Here is a 17,296-nt window from a genome sequence, read left to right as displayed (position 1 = left end):
CTGTAACCTTGTAATAAGCTAAGGGGGCCCAGCCTGAAGGCCAGTTAGGGGGAGATTTGGGGTGAGTGCTTATTTATGCCCTGGGTACCCCTGGAACTATAGCAGGGTGACTGTTACCCCAATGTTTTTAAATATTGCACTCACCCTAAATCTCTCCCTAACTGGCCTTCAGTCTGGGCCCCCTTAGCTCATAACAAGGTTACAGATATAAAGAAAAATTGGGGTTCTATCTGTGGCCTACCAGAGTGCCTTGCACCAACATTTGTTTGTCTACATGCGGATTGTCCGCTCCCTTGAGCTGAGGGCCTGGGGCAGGAGCACCTGGGCCACCAATCTACTTTGGTGAGTTATCCCACTGGTGAAGTTTTTGTGCTTAAATATTTCTGGTCTGCATGATAGTTCCAGGGGTACCCAGGACACAAGTAAGCTTCCCCTAACTGTATATATATATATATATATATATATATATATATATATATATATATATATATATATATATATATATAAATTCTATAACTAGTGATAGAACATTACATTAAATTTCAGAACTTTAAGCAAATCAAAGTGCCCAAACAGGTTTAGGTCAAGCAGAAATCACAAGTTACCCTATGTCTGGACATAGGCCTGTTTGTATAACCTTTCTCCTCTGTCTTACATTTGCATGCACTAAGGCTGTATAGTACATCTGGCGTTTATGTATAGGAAACAGTACAGGGCAAATTAGTCAGGGATGAGTTGCCCCATTACACCTCTGTATAATGCAACGTAGCATGTTATTGGTTTGGACGTGGGAAGGGATTAAGGATTACATTTGTAAATAAAGTTATTATTTGGGGTTGTTCTTTCACATTATTTACCATACTTATATGAACAGGACAAGGGCAAACCTGCTCTTTAATTCCATATATCATGAAGTATAGAAGCTACCTTGGGACAGTTATTTTCAGACTTTATGGGGATAAATCCTTCCATTTGAGGTCCAACATTTGGTCATCCACTCCTTTTACTTATCTGATCATAAAGTTATATGTAAGAAACGATTGTATCGATAATTTACCAATAGCTCCAAGAACGTCTAAGACAGCAAATAATTATTAACCCCAAATATCACCTTAGTTGGTCTTCCAGGAATGTCAAGGAAGGACGTTTCCTTATTTTTCAAGCTGGCCTTCAAATTGGACTGTAGAGATTTCTAGGGAAATCTCTGACCTAAAGAGTTCACAATCTAAAGTCTAAAGATATTGAAAGTGTTACCGCCCCACATTCCCACTAAAGTCAATCCATTCCCATTCTCTGGCTGGATTTGCTTTGTTGCAGAGCCTGTGACAATGGTACAAGGCTTCATGGTTCTGCTGCTGAAACGTGAGAGGCTGAATGCACAGAGGATTTCCAGCAGAGACATGATGTCAGGGCGAGTCATTGAAGTCCTATTGATTGGGAGAACTCATGCATGAGGGGGAGAATAGGTTTAATTATGTCAAGCGCGACCCTGGATAATTGGCCTCCTCCCGTTAACAAAGTTATCTTCACTCAATCTGCTTATCCTGAAAGAGATGCGCACTTCCCTGTCCTTCATCATTGTTCTAAAATGTGCATAATGTCAAAAAGTCAACGTTTTCATATGGGAGCAACTTTTTTACCCCGTTCGGCACTACACAGACACTTTTTCTTCCTCTTCTATTCTGTGCTGCAGTCTGTGACACCAGCAAATTGGCTTACTTTGCTTATATAGCAGCAATATGGCGCGTAGTTGAATATACTGTTGCATTCAAGCATAAGTAAAACTTTAAAATAAGTGAATGTAAAAGTGTTGGGGCAACTATTCTAAGCACTTTTATAATTTACAGAAAGAGGCTGCTCTGGTGTTCTTCTGCTTAGGAAAAAAATTAAAAACCTTTCTCAAACCTTTCCTAAGCAGAATAACATCAGAGCAGCCTCTTTCTTTCTCATGACAACTTCCTTGACTACTTGGTGGTCAGACTGGTGGGAAACTGACCAGCAGGTGGCGCTGTTGTAACAACATTCATTCATATTAACAGTACATGTATCGCTTAAAGGGATACTGTCATGGGAAAAAATTTTTTTTCAAAATGAATCAGTTAATAGTGCTGCTCCAGCAGAATTCTGCTAGACATATTGTCAATTTCCCAGCTGCCCCCAGTCATGTGACTTGTGCTCTGATAAACTTCAATCACTCTTTACTGCTGTACTGCAAGTTAGAAGTTAGAGTGATATCACCCCCTCCCTTTCCCCCCCCCAGCAGCCAAACAAAAGAACAATGGGAAGGTAACCAGATAACAGCTCCCTAACACAAGATAAAGCTGCCTGGTAGATCTAACACTCAATAGTAAAAACCCATGTCCCACAGAGACACATTCAGTTACATTGAGAAGGAAAAACAGCAGCCTGCCAGAAAGCATTTCTCTCCTAAAGTGCAGGCACAAGTCACATGACTGGGGGCAGCTGGGAAATTGACAAAATGTCTAGCCCCATGTCAGATTTCAAAATTGAATATAAAAAAATCTGTTTGCTCTTTTGAGAAATGGATTTCAGTGCAGAATTCTGCTGGAGTAGCACTATTAACTGATGTGTTTTGAAAAAAACATGTTTTCCGATGACAGGATCCCTTTAATATCTTGGAATAAAAACAAAATAAATAACGAATGTAAATTACCGCAATGCTTAGAAGACTTAAGGTATGAAGATCCAAATTACATAAAGATCTGTTATCTGGAATACATCTTGGAATAAAAACAAAATAAATAATGAATGTAAATTACCGCAATGCTTAGAAGACATAAGGTATGAAGATCCAAATTACATAAAGATCTGTTATCTGGAATACCCCAGTTCACAAGCATTTTGGATAACAGGACCCATACCAGTAATGTGTTCTCAGTTTTTTTTTTGTCTAAAATCCCATATAAAAACCTCACACTCCAGATGAACAATTTTCATACTTCCAGAGACAGTTTGGAAGTCATCGGTTCCCACTGGGGGCATGCAGTGTTTGAATGGGTGGCTGGATACTTTGGTCAGATGGTGTCGTTTCAAGAAAGGGTTGGATAAATTTATAGCATGTGACTGGTATTAATGCCGATTCAGAGACAAGTCATTTGATTTTGGATTCACAGGGGGGGTTTTTTCTTTGCCCTCATGTGTATGATGAAGAAGCCAGCCAGGAATTATCTGAACAAAAGTTTGAAGTGAATGGCGTTTCATTGTACAGCTTGAGCTGTTATATAATATGGTTGCCGGGTAGTGCAAGATTAAAGGGACTGTCCATCAAGGCATTTTATTAAGCTTCACTTGATTTTGCACAAGAGGAATGTAATGAAGACTGTCATGCACTGCTCTGAATTAGAAACTGATCGGGAAGAATGATGGAAATGGTGTACGTTGGCCATATATTTTCTCAAATAAGTGCATTAAAGGTTTGATTCAGGATTTGGATACTTGACCATGGTAAGGTTTTAGCCAAAGACTGGAGGTGCTGGAGGTTTAATTCTACAATAACTGAAGGGCTGTAGGTTAGGCCAGTGCAGTCTGTATTAATAATGATGCCCTGCAGGGTAAGGGTGGCCCGGGCACGCCACACTTACTAGATTATCCGGGCCCCCCATCTTCTGAGAGCTGCTGACTTTGGGAAGGCATGGACTATTAAGGGGCCCTGGCCACCAATTTATTATAATGTGGGGGGGGGGTGGCCACCAATTTTGGCCACCAGTTCTTTTTTTCTCATGTGAGGTCCTAGCCACCAATATTTTTTAATGGGGGGCCCTGGCTACAAATGTTTTTTTATGGGGGGCCCTGACCACCAATATCTTTTTATTTTTTATTAACATGTGGGAACCCTAGCCACCAATATTTTTTTTGTTTTTTTACTGTGTGGTGGGGGGCGGACCTGTAGGTGGGGCTTGCGGTGGGCACAGCCCAGGGGGCCCAGGAAATTTTGTAGTTTGGGGCCCTGTGATTTCTGATGGCGGTCCTGCCTGCAGGACCTGTCCCAAGACTGTCTAAATCTGGATACGAGTGTATAATTTAATATTTTATATTATGCCCCAGTAGCTCCCCATCTTCTTTTCTGCTGATTCACTGCACATGCTCTGTGCTGCTGTCACTTACTGAGCTTAGGGACCCACTCACAATATACAGTACATATAGAATGGAAATGGCACAATATAAGGCTGATTAGCAATTAATACAGATAATTACTACATGGCAGCACAGAAACCAGTGCAATTAGCATAATCAATCCTGTAGCATCAGCTTATATTAAAGACCAACCTTATTTTCTGCTTAAGACCCCTAAGCTTAGCTTCTCAACAGCTGCTCAGAGCCCACTGAGCATGTGAGTGTCACAGACACTTTCCAAGATGGTGACCCCCTGTGACAAGTTTGAAGTCCTGGATCATTGCTGCTATTGACAAGCTGAAACTTTAGGCTACTGCAATAAGTTCAGTTTATAAAATATGTCATGTTTAGCTATATTCATTTTTATGGTTTAGTTCTAATTTAAGACAGGACCCATATGTGGACCTCTTGGGCATGGTCCCAAGTATCCAAAAAAACAGCAATGGTTGCTTAATAGTCTATTTTTAGCAGAAAGACAACTGCTTGCCAAGTCTTGGAAATCACCTCCAATAAGTCTGAGCTGGAGAAAGTTAAAATCGATAGGATATTTTGCAAGTTCACCAGCATTGTCATACAGTTTTGGTCTCCATCACTCAAACAGGACATTATTGTATTAGAGAGGGTACAGAGAAGGGCAACTAAGCTGGTAAAAGGTATGGAAAATCTTAGCTATGAGTAAAGACTGGCCAAATTGGGGATGTTCACACTGGAGAATGGGTGATATAATAACTATATATAAATATATAAGGGGATCATATAATAATCTCTCTAATGCTTTATTTACCAGTAGGTATTTCCAGCTGACACAAGGTCACCCATTCCGATTAGAAGAAAAGAGGTTCCGCCTAAATATTGGGAAGGGGTTTGTTACAGTGAGAGCTGTGAAGATGTGGAATTCTCTCCCTGAATCAGTGTTACAGGCTGATACATTAGATAGCTTTAAGAAGGGGTTGGATGGTGTTTAGCAAGTGAAGTAATACAGGGTTATGGAAGATAGCTCATAGTACAAGTTGATCCAAGAACTAGTCCAATTGAATCTCGGAGTCAGGAAGGATTTTTTACCCTCCTCTGAGAAAATTAGCATGGCTTCATGGGAATTTTTTGCCTTCCTCTGGATTAACAGGCAGGCAGGTTTTATAATTTTATATAAACAATAAAGGATAGACATGATGGAATAGTGTTTTCCTCCCTAGAGAAACACCAGTTTGTGCATCAGATAAGGCAAACATGGATAGAACACATATGTACTTCAGGGCACCGTCTAGTCATTTGCTTTCAGTGCAATGATAATTTTGAGATGAGATCTAATACTGTGAGATGATTGGAATAAACAGAACAGTTACAATCTATTCCAGAAAGGTAACAATTTGCTGTAGCTTTGTTTTTTTCTTATATTGCTTTCCTTTATTCTTTCTTGTAATAATGGCATAAAAATGTATTGAACCAAAAAGTTACGATGCCTGTTCTACAGGCCTGACAAATCTAAAAGAAATGCTATTCTGGATGTCGGCCTTGCGGTGCTCACATTGAAACGGGCAATGCTAAGTGCTCAAAGGAGCAAGTTGTACTTGAACTTGTTCTCTTTTAGATTATATTAGGAGGCAGAAACTAGCCCCTAAGTTTTCCTGTATTTGCAGCTCCAAGATGGCTAGAATGATCCATGTCTAACTGTAGCAGTGTCAATATACTGCCTTCTGTGCGGAGACCCCAACAAACTGGCATCTAAACGTTGCCATTTATCTCCCCTATGTACAATAATAGATACCAGTCACTCTGTACTACTCAGGAATAATTCTTTGTTGCTGGAGTTCCTGGGTGCTCTTCTCTTTAGCTTTCCACACCAACTTTTTTATGTTACTGAATTTGCCTGCCCCTATTTCTGGTGTCCTTAGTTTACTGCCTGCCAGACCTCAGGTTTGGTTTGTCTATGACTTTCTCTCACCTCTGGCCTCACCATTGTTTTCAATAGTCTGCTGATGATGGTCAACTCTGACCCAATCTCTGGTTTCCTTGGTCTGCTCCTGCTCTCACCTCTGGCCTGATCTTTAGTTTCATTTGCCTTCCCTGAACTCTGGCCTAGTTCCTGATATTACTGACTAGTGGTATCCTGACTCTGGACTCTCGGGCTAATAATACTGTATATCAGGAACCTCTTTAGCAAGGTTTTGGTAAAGTTTCTGAAGGTCCCATTTGGGAGTTTAGCGGTGCACTAAACTCCCATTCTGCTTGGATTTCAAGAAATAATTGCAAAACTTTTGGGGGGAGGGGTGTGTATGTATATATATATATATATACACACACACATGTTCAGAATGAGCAATTGCTTAGATGCATCAGTAGCACTTTATCTATTAATATATGGGTGTGCTAAGAAATAGCATGCTTTTCCACCCAGCCTCTTATAGATCCCATATAGGCCTGCTGTGGTTTGTAGATCAAACCCTTATTAAAATGATGTTAATCATCAAACCAAAGGCATCCAAACCATACCCTGTGTTAGATTCCTGCATGGAACTAATTTTTGAGACCAGACCCCGCATATTTACTTGCATGGACCGGCTACCCATCCCACAACTGCCTTATCCACAACCACCATTAAAAAGGAAGTGGTATTGGTGCAAACCTGAAAGTGACATATTCAGAAATGGGCAGAGACAGAAAAAATGTTTGTGAAATATAGACAATATAACATAAGAAATATAGATGAGACCCGAATATCCTACCCTCATCCCGCAAGGTACCAGACCCGCTGTAGGACTCTACCCTGTGTATTTTTTAGGCCTAATTACAAGATGTAGTAATGCTGCCTGGCCAGTAGGTGCCAGTTGCTCAAAGGAACATGGCAGTTGGCATGTTTACATGTTATTCATCTCTGTACTGTAAGAATATAAAATTAGCAGCATAACCTTCATGATAGAACAGCTTCCTCTGATCAGAATTTTTCACAGAGGAAGATATGTGTTAAACTTCTGGGAATGAAATACATTGACTCCTGAACTCTAGGACCCGACTGCCAAGTGTACAAGCTGTGAAACAATGTGGGTACATGAACATACAATGGACAGGAAAGCAATATTGAGACTCCCAGACAATATATCGGGAAGAAAGTCACTTTATGAGACACACAGATCTGCCTTGTGTTTAAACTCATATTGGGAAGGAACTGCATTCTTACCTTGTGTTCTCTCCCCCACAGGGGAAATGAGGGGGTACGCTTGTACGGATTATTGGGTTTAGAGGAAACATTTCAAAGCTGATCTCACCTTCTGCAATGTTATCACTAAACTCCAGATCCATTTAATTTCCTGACCTCAAGGCATCGCATGCCCTAAATGCTCAGCCTGGTGAATGAGCACTGGGCAAATACAAGAGGTCCTCTGCACTCAAACCATTATCAATATATTTAAAGGAAAACTAAACCGCCCTGAGATATAACTGCCCCCTCATCTGCCCTCTTTACCCTCCCCTCCCAGTGTATTACCTTGATTAATGCTCCTATTTGTAATACCGAGTGCAAGGAGCAGAGTAGTGGAGTGCTCCTTCTTCTGTCCATTTGTATCCTCTTCAGGTCTGTATGCCGACACACAGCCTCATGTAGAGTTGAAAGACTCCTGACAAGCCCCAACTGTACATGTGCTTACAGGCTCCATGGATATGAATGGACAGAAGATGGAGCAGAGGGACTTTGCTGCTCCTTGCGCTCAGGATTCCAAATTGGAACACTAATCTATGTAATACACGGTCCCTTTAAAAAAAAAAAAAATATATATAGGGATTTGTCCATGTATTGCAATATATTTAAGATGGCCAACTACATCCGTCATTCCTGGTATGGCCAGTCCAACACTGGACTTTTATCAAATTCATTAAAAGGATACTGTCATGGGGAAAAAAAAGTGTTTTTTTTCTCGAAAAGCATCAGTTAATAGTGCTGTTCCAGCAGACTTCTGCACTGAAATCAGTTTCTCAAAAGCACTTAAATTTTTTATAATTAATTTTAAAATCTGACATGGGGCTAGACATATTGTCAGTTTCCCTGGTCCCCTCAGTCATGCGACTTGTGCTTGATAAACTTCAGTCACTCTTTACTGCAGGTTGGAGTGATATCACCCCCTCCCTTTCCCCCCCCAGCAGCAGAACAATGGGAAGGTAACCAGATAACAGCTCCCTAACAGAACACAGCAGCTGTCTGGTAGATCTAAGAACACTCAACACATTTCCACTAGCAACACATTCAGTTACTTTGAGTAGGAGAAACACCCTGCCAGAAAGCAGTTCCATCCTAAAGTGTCGACTCTTTCTGAAAGCACATGACCAGGCAAAACAATCCAAGATAGCACCTACACACCAAAAATATAAAAAACCACACTTAGTTCATTATTTGCAGTGTAACCAGTGTAATTTAGAAATAAACCAAACTTAACTCGCGAAAGAAAAATTCTCTTTATATTTATGGGGGGTGCTCAATGCAGGCCATGCTGCAAATAGAATGCCTTCTTGTTTGCAAATCCAAATGACAGACATACGCCACTCAATGCTTCTGCAAAAATCGAAAACGCTTCTTTATTTAAGCGAGATCCCAGCAAACGTTTCAGGGACAAGCACCTTCATCACGTGCCATCAAATGAGCACTGGGCGTAAGGAATGCTGCTACAAGGAAGTATTGGCCAACACCAAACAGAGCAATATGTTGGCACTATAAATAAATGTTATTAAATAATATTGATTGTAAAATACCTGACCAGTTGAACCATGGTCACGGTCAAGATGTTCTTAGTAACCATAACCGACTTGGAAGGGGAGTTGTATATCCATAAATATCTGTAATACACTCACACAAGACATACACGACTTCCAGCGTAGATAACATTATACTTTATTGACATACAAGAAAACAGAGGACTAGAAAAGAACAATACAGGCTAATTATTATTGGCCTGTATTTATAAAGTACCAACATAGTCTGCAGTGCTGTACAACAGATGGGTATATTCAGCAAACTGATAATCTTTACAGAAAGTAAGAAGGAACCTGCATTATAGAACTTACATAAAGGAGAAAGAGGTATAAGTCACAACATTAACGTTTTGGTGCCCGAGGAGTAGGGAGATTAAAAAGTAGGGAAACTTCTTGAAGGACTTGTTGAAACAGGAGCCACCAATGTAACTTTTATTGATAAAGCATTAACATATTCCACAATGGGGGGTCTCAAATGGAGATCTGGAAGGAGCCTTTACTGTGAGAGCATCTGGAGTGAGCAACTACCATCTTCCAGGTGTCAAACTACAACTCTCAAGCATCACCAACTGACTCGACTTCTGGGACAAAGGTCAAACTGCAACAACTGGGGACAACTGCGACTGACATTCAACTGTGGCATGACCTTGAACATTCCTCTTTCAGAGGGGTGGGACCTAGAGAGAAAAGAATATATCGTTATTAAATCCATAAAGAAAATGTAATTTCACCGACTTTCAACAGGAAAATGTCAATGTGACCCAGCTCTTAAGGAGTGTAAGGAAATAGGAGGCCCCTCCCAGCAGGGCCACATTGTTCAGCTTTCGTATAAACTGCTCACTCGCTGGCAGCCATTTTTATTCAGACTGCCAATGGTTTCCAGCAGAGAAGCAAAGCTCCCAGCATGCTAGAGAATCCGGAAAGTTCAGCTGTGCAGTCTCTACACTGGAGAATCGATCAGCATCTTCCAAGGTGCATCTCGCAGCATCCCCTAGTGGCAATTACATGGATTTCACTCTTAGGGGGGGTTCCAACAGTTGTTGCTGGACTACAAATCCCAGAATGTAACATTATCAATGTTGAGGCATGCTGGGAGCTGTAGTCCGGCAACACGAGGGTTGTATTGTTAAAGCAATATTGCACAATAAAACTTAACCCCAAATCTCCACAGACAGCAGCTGCTTTAAGATGCAAAAACACACTCCAATGTGAATCCCAGCTGATGTTTATTGTCTCCATGTTCTTTGTTCCTGCAACTGGATTTGCAAACATTAAGCCCAGTTTCCCAGCACTGAACAAGTCTGTCCTTTATCCCCATGTCAGAGTTCAGCGTCATAATGAAAAAAACAAATAAATAAAAAACTTTGCAAAAAAAAAAAAAAAACACAGGAATGGGACCAGTTATCAAGAATGCTTGGGATCTGGAGCTTTCTGGATAAAAGACCTTTCTGTAATTTGGATCTCCATACCGTAAGGGTCTTGCCACACGGGCAGATTCGGGAAGATTAGTCGCGAGGTGACAAATCTCTTCTTTGCAGCAACTAATCTCCCCCCCGATCTGCCTTCCCCTGGCTAAAATGTAAATCATCTGGGGGCAGGCACACGGAGCAATTCGTTTTCAGAAGTAGCCCGGAGTTTCCTCATGAGGCAAGTACTGGCGACTTCGGAAAACGAATCGTTCCGCATGCCTGCCCCCAGACGATTTACATTTTAGCCGGCCGAAGGCAAGGGAACGCAGATCAGGGAGATTAGTCGAGGCAAAGTCGATGAAATGTGTCGCCTGGCAACTAATCTCCCCGAAGCTGCCAGACCCCAAGCCTACTAGAATGGGAGACTGCCTTTCAGTAGTTCAGAGTTTTGAGTAATGTGTTTTTCAGAATGGATCCCATCACTGTATATGTAAGATAAGAGCAAGATGCCTGACATGATGCTGGGAATCACAATTCTCATAGGTCAGTTCTTTTGCATCAGCAGAATTCTCATTGGTGAATTTTCTTGCATTTACAATAATGTTTTTGGCAACTTCTAGAGAAAACTAGGGAGCACCGTGGCACTGGGTTTTTGATGGCTGGGTTTACATCCCTTTTAAGATCAGATTTCCCAGAAAAAAGCCCTTGTACCCCCAACAAGGACCTGAATGTACCACTAATAATTCCATCTTAGATCTATTGTCAGAGTGTAATATGGCAGGGCTAGGGTGCTTCCATTTATAAAGATCAGAAAGTGTCTCCAAGTTACCATGTGCCAGGGGCGTAGATAGAGCCAGAGGCATTTCGAGGTTGGTAACAGGGATATACTGTTTGCCTTTCTTGACGCCACACTCGTTACTTCCAAACATGAGTGGGTAACACAAAGGCAGAGATACACACACACACAGCTTTCCACTGGTATGAGACCTGACGCACAATATTAGGGCTAGTGAACCTTAAATGATAAGGAACCTTTTTAAATAAGTGAATGTAAAATTGATGAGGGCACTATTCTTAGATTTTTTGCAATGCACATTTATTTTGTTTATGCCAAGATATTATGGGAAATATGTACTGTTAGATACCCCAAAAAAATTATTCAAAATCCTATTTTATCACATTTGTCAAGCAAAATGAACTTTAATTACACTGTATAATTTATTTGAATCTTGTTTCCTTCAGTCTGGGAATTCAAAATGATAGTAAGCAGGCAGCAGCCATTTTGTGGACACTGTTAAGACAATCCTTGCATCATCTCAAAATCTTGTTTGTGCACCAGCATGAGGGACCCGATGTCCATTTCTATGCATTGGCTACACAATTAAATGTTAAAGAGAACAGGGGAATGTGGGGAGAGCAGCGACATCTAGGAAGTGCTGAATGGAAAGTGATTGCTGGTCCCGCCTCTATGCCAATGGCAAAGGAGGGGCAGACAATATTTGATTGACAGCTGAGATTTTTAAATGAGCTTACAATGGCCATGAATGCTTTGATAAAAAAATAGAAATTGGATTTCATGTTTAATTTGAAAAGGACTTTTATTATACAGATTTGTGTGTCTGGGTGACAGGTCCAATTTAATATGAATGAATTCTGTTACAACAGCGCCACCTGCTGGTTAGTTTCCCACCAGTCTGACCACCGAGTAGTCAAGGAAGTTGTCAGGAGAAAGAAAGAGGCTGCTCTGATGTTCTTCTGCTTAGGAAAAAAATTAAAAACCTCTCAAACCTTTCCTAAGCAGAAGAACATCAGAGCAGCCTCTTTCTTTCTCCTGACAACTTCCTTGACTACTTGGTGGTCAGACTGGTGGAAAACTGACCAGCAGGTGGCCGTGTTGTAACAAAATTCATTCATATTAACAGTACATATATCCTTTAATATCTTGGAATAAAAAAAAATAATGAATGCAAATTACAAAAGTGCTTAGAATAGCACCCTCATCAATTTTAAACTCACTTAATTTAAAGGTTTACTTTCTATAAGAAGAAATATTTACTGCAAGCTGCCTGCATGCTGAGTGCTATGAACAGCATGATCTCTATTATATAAATGCACAAACTACAAGACTGTAAACATATTTATATTATTTATGGCTTTCATTTGACTCCAGGGCTGAAATATCTGTAAAGAAGAAAATATATATTTGTATATATGTAGCGCACAGGTAACAAAGGCTACAAGTCGCTCGTGTGGCATTGCTCACTTTATATCATGGATAATGTTATGTGCAACATATGCAAAAAGATTGGGTGGATTCTCACCTCTCAGTTTGGAAAGACATTATCCTCTCGGTGTCTGTACGGGAGGGGCAAATACACTGCAACGGATAGTTTCCATCACCTCCTGAAAGCAAAGTAGGAGCGAATTCAGGTACAGCTTCCCTTATATTTATTTTGCACTTAAAGCCTTAAAGACAAAACGCTCCACCGTTGATTCGCAGAAATGTTCCATCACAGTCGCACTCTGAAGAACAAGAGGTGACCATGAGGGAGATTCTTTTAGGCCTTTTCTGACACCTCATTCGCTACTTAGAAAGTGAACGGGCAACACAAAGGCCAAAATTAGACTTTTAAGGGGTGGGTGCCGCACATTACTACTCCATAAAGCTACAAATGTATTGTTACTTTTTAGTACTCCTTTCTATTCACGCCTCTCCTAATGCCTTTTGCTTCCTCACTTCTTCCTGTTACAGTTAGTGTTGTAGTATTTCTGGTCAGGTGATCTCTGAGGCAGCACAGATTGGTGAAATTGCTAAATAAAAACAAATAGCAAATTGCATCAGAATGTCACTCTACGGCATACTAAAAAATTAATTAAGGTGAAATACCCCTTTAAGATCAAAAACAAAGTAGATCACACCCTCAGCTTAAAGGAAAACTATACCCCCCAAACAATGTAGGTCTCTATTAAAAGATAATAAGTAAAACAGCTCATGTGTAAAACCCTGCTTCATGAAAATGAACCATTATCATAATAATATACTTTTTTAGTAGTATGTGCCATTGGGTAATCATAAATAGAAAATTGCCATTTTAAAAAATAAGGGCCGCCCCCTGAGATCGTAAGATTCACTGTGCACATACAAACCACATGTAAGGTCACATGAGCCAATTAACAGACAGAGTTCTGCCTTTTGCTTCCTCACTTCTTCCTGTTACAGTTAGAGCTGCAGTATTTCTGGTCAGGTGATCTCTGAGGCAGCACAGATAGAGTCACGAAATGGTGGTTCAAGGCAAGAGATGTAAAAGGGCAATATTTATGTAAATATATATTCCAGTTTGGTAAGATTCTTTAATATGTCATTCAATTTGATATAAACTGTTGCTTAAGTATTCATTTTGGGGGTATAGTTTTCCTTTAAAGGGTAATTAGAGCACAACACATTGGGGGTGCCAGCTGGCTGTCCCCCACCCCCATTGTGACGCAACACCCCTGACTGGTGCTGCTCCCCTCTAACAGACTCCCCAGCCTGAGGTACATTCCTGCAGAGAGCAGCAACTATAAGTTAGGCACATATATACCTCTGCACATGCATAGAAGGAATTATACTGTGGATAATGTACCACCTACTGTAAGTTATAAAGATAAGTCACCGAGTTATGCGACCATATAACGATGCTTTTATACAGGTCATATAACTCCGAGGTGTCTACTAATATCATAAGGAAATGACTAAACTGTAGACTATAGATGATTGAGTTAATATCCCATATCGCTGGGAGTTAGACACCTGGGAATAGGTTTAGTGAGGAACTGGAGCATGTGTTATTAGAACTGGCAACACTACATTATACTCACGGCGTTTCTCAAGTAAGGATCAGATCTGTGGCCCCTCCATACAGTTGGGGCCCAGTGGGAGGCACCGTCGGGAGCCCCGTGTCATACAAAGTAACCTCATGGTCACAGAGCGGCTCATCAGCCCACGTGTAGTCACAGCGCAGCTCCATCCTCCACACTCACTATGAGCAGAAAGGAAGGAAGTTGCTCGCAGCTCTTCCCTGTCACAAGGCCGGGCTGTACCATTTTCTAAAGGGGAGGGGAAATGTGCTTTTGCATTATGTATAGAGACGATACAGGAAAAGTAGAATAAAGCAGTAGCATATCTTTTTTTTTTTGTGTTTGCCGCTTTGAAGCTGCTGCTCTTGCATCTCCGTTTGAAGTTTTAGGGCTTCAAACACTGTATATGTCGGAATGGTACGGTCTGATTAACTTCCACTCCTCTGAATGAACCCCGATGACATCATGATCATGTGACGAATCAGCTGCTGCTGAGCGGTAGATTCAAAGGGAAACAAATTCCTGGTTGTTGCTGCTGCTTTTTAATGTGAAATGGCGGCCAGCAAAGTCTTTTATGGCTTCTGTAACAGATAAAAAAACACACACACACTAATGCAGAAATATGTGAAGAAGTGATAGGTATATTGTCTTATAGCAGACATTTTTTGTTTTGTAGTGTCTGTAACGTAGTCTTATTAACCTAGTGTTAAAAACAAATGTAAACCCCCCTTTTTAACATGGATTTTTGAGCTTGTGCAGCATGTATGCTCGTTCCCTTTCATCACTTCTAATTTGCTCTGTGAAATAAAACATTTGTACCTTATCAGTGTCCCTGAAATGATATGAACACAACCCATGTTTCCTTGGTGAGCCCATAGAAATGACTTGTATAGGCCTCCATAACACTAAACTAAAAGATAGGCTACCCCGAGTGCTGGTAAATGGAACATTTTCTAATTGGAACACTGTACTATTCAAAATAAGAAATTAAGACCAATTGCAAATTGTCTCAGGATATCACTGTCTGCAAAACGTTCATTTAAAGGTGTGCTGCCCCTTTAAAGGGATACTGTCATGGGAAAAAAAAATTTTTTTCAAAATGAATCAGTTAATAGTGAAAAAATCGGTTTGCTCTTTTGAGAAATGGATTTCAGTGCAGAATTCTGCTGGAGTAGCACTATTAAAGGAAAACTATACCCCCAAAATGAATACTTAAGCAACAGATAGTTTATATCAAATTGAATGACATATTAAAGAATCTTACCAAACTGGAATATATATTTACATAAATATTGCCCTTTTACATCTCTTGCCTTGAACCACCATTTCGTGACTCTATCTGTGCTGCCTCAGAGATCACCTGACCAGAAATACTACAACACTAACTGTAACAGGAAGAAGTGAGGAAGCAAAAGGCAGAACTCTGTCTGTTAATTGGCTCATGTGACCTTACATGTGGTTTGTATGTGTGCACAGTGAATCGTACGATCTCAGGGGGCGGCCCTTATTTTTTAAAATGGCAATTTTCTATTTATGATTACCCAATGGCACATACTACTAAAAAAGTATATTATTATGATAATGGTTCATTTACATGAAGCAGGGTTTTACACATGAGCTGTTTTACTCAGTATCTTTTAATAGAGACCTACATTGTTTGGGGGGTATAGTTTTCCTTTAACTGATTCATTTTGAAAAAAACATGTTTTCCGATGACAGGATCCCTTTAAGTATACATCACTAAACATGACCTGTGCTCTGCCTAGCAACTTTGGGAACACCCAGTTAAGAGGAATCTAAACTCAAATTATGAATTGATGTCAATTTACTTCTCTGAGCACTTTTGCAATTTACATTCCCTTTTTAATGGTTGTATACTGCTAGGCAGGCTTCTCTGAAGGCAAAGCAGGTGATTTATCATATCTGTCTTTGAGCTCCCTGTATACAGGGTCGGACGGGGGGGTCCGGGGACCACCGGGAACCAGCGCTGATTCTTACCTAAGGGCCGCCTGAGGTGGCTCCTGCAATGCCGCCCCCCCTCGCTGACTTACCTGTCGGGATGGGAGGCAGGAACACTAATGCGGAGAGCGCAATTGCGCTCTCTCTCATTAGTAAAGCCGAATTTCCGGTTTAGAAAACGGATATTCGGCTCTTAAAGGTACCAGGAGTGGCTTTTTGCCGCCCCTGGAAACCTCTCCGGCGTTGCACAATGCACACAGGAGGCGCACGGGGCGCATGCGCGTACAGAGCCACACATCGCTGCACGGCGCCGCAAATTTTTTTTTTATAGGTCCAGGAGATCGGAGAGTGGGGTCTGGCCCGGCATGGGCCCATGAGGGCCGAGGCCCACCGGGTTTTTTCACGGTGTCCTGCCGGACCAGTCCAACCCTGCCTGTATACAGTTAACCCTAGAATTATTCAGCTCTATGCAATATGTTGGCGCTCTGAATATACTAGGGATGCACTGAATCCAGGATTCAGTTCGGTATTCGGCCAGGATTTGGCCATTTTCAGGAGGATTCGAACCAAATCCGTATCCTTAAAATCATGTGCCTTTTCATCACAAAACAAAGAAGTAAAACATTTTCCATCCCCCTCACTGATTTGCATATGCAAATTAGGGTTCAGATTCGGTTCAGTATTCAACCAAATCTTTCACAAAGGATTCCGGGGTTCGGCTGAATCCAAAAAAGTGTATTCGGTGCATCCCTAAAAAGTACATGTTAATAATAATAATATTTTCTTAATCTCAGTTGAGCCAAAAGCTTACTATTAGCAGTCTAAGCTACAAATATCTCAGAACTCAGAATTTAGCTACCCAGACATATATATCTTGTAAAAGTGTGTGATTGGAAAAAGAGAAAATAAAACAGCTTGACTGATGCATTTTAAAGCACTCATTATATATTAACGTTGCCTGGCCAGTAGGTGGCGTGTGCTCAAAGGGAATATGGAGATGGTTCATGCTCAGCTCAAGCTTTCAGATTTGCTTTAATGTTGATGCACAGTGGCGCGGACTCGTGTCCAGACAGATGCACCATATATGTGCAATGCCAAAAGAACTTTTACAAAGTGATCAGTGCTATAAGTGACTGACACTAAGCCTTCCTATTCTACTGATTCCTGTGTTTTGACCTTGGCCGGTTTCTGTGTCTGAAACACTGCTGTCTGAACCAACC

The 17,296-nt window shown here is 40.9% G+C and overlaps 1 long non-coding RNA gene and 2 other non-coding genes across 3 annotated transcripts; all 3 read right to left on the bottom strand.

The window, feature by feature from the left end:
* Window positions 1–8,994: 8,994 nt before the first annotated feature.
* LOC108709261 lies at window positions 8,995–15,426 on the bottom strand. Its single transcript, XR_001934601.2, has 4 exons — window positions 15,382–15,426; window positions 14,139–14,698; window positions 12,602–12,683; window positions 8,995–9,548 (listed from the first exon to the last, which is right to left on the bottom strand). It is a non-coding gene; the product is annotated as an uncharacterized LOC108709261 (long non-coding RNA).
* On the bottom strand, window positions 11,093–11,229 carry LOC121400863. The gene has a single exon (XR_005965986.1). It is a non-coding gene; the product is annotated as a small nucleolar RNA SNORA13 (small nucleolar RNA).
* LOC121400861 lies at window positions 12,781–12,897 on the bottom strand. Its single transcript, XR_005965984.1, has one exon. It is a non-coding gene; the product is annotated as a small nucleolar RNA SNORA13 (small nucleolar RNA).
* Window positions 15,427–17,296: the final 1,870 nt, after the last annotated feature.

Source organism: Xenopus laevis, chromosome 2S, assembly GCF_017654675.1.
Source record: "Xenopus laevis strain J_2021 chromosome 2S, Xenopus_laevis_v10.1, whole genome shotgun sequence".
Classification (NCBI taxonomy): domain Eukaryota; kingdom Metazoa; phylum Chordata; class Amphibia; order Anura; family Pipidae; genus Xenopus; species Xenopus laevis.
The sequence above is the reverse complement of the archived record's forward strand: the minus strand, read 5'-3'. Positions and strand labels throughout refer to the sequence as shown.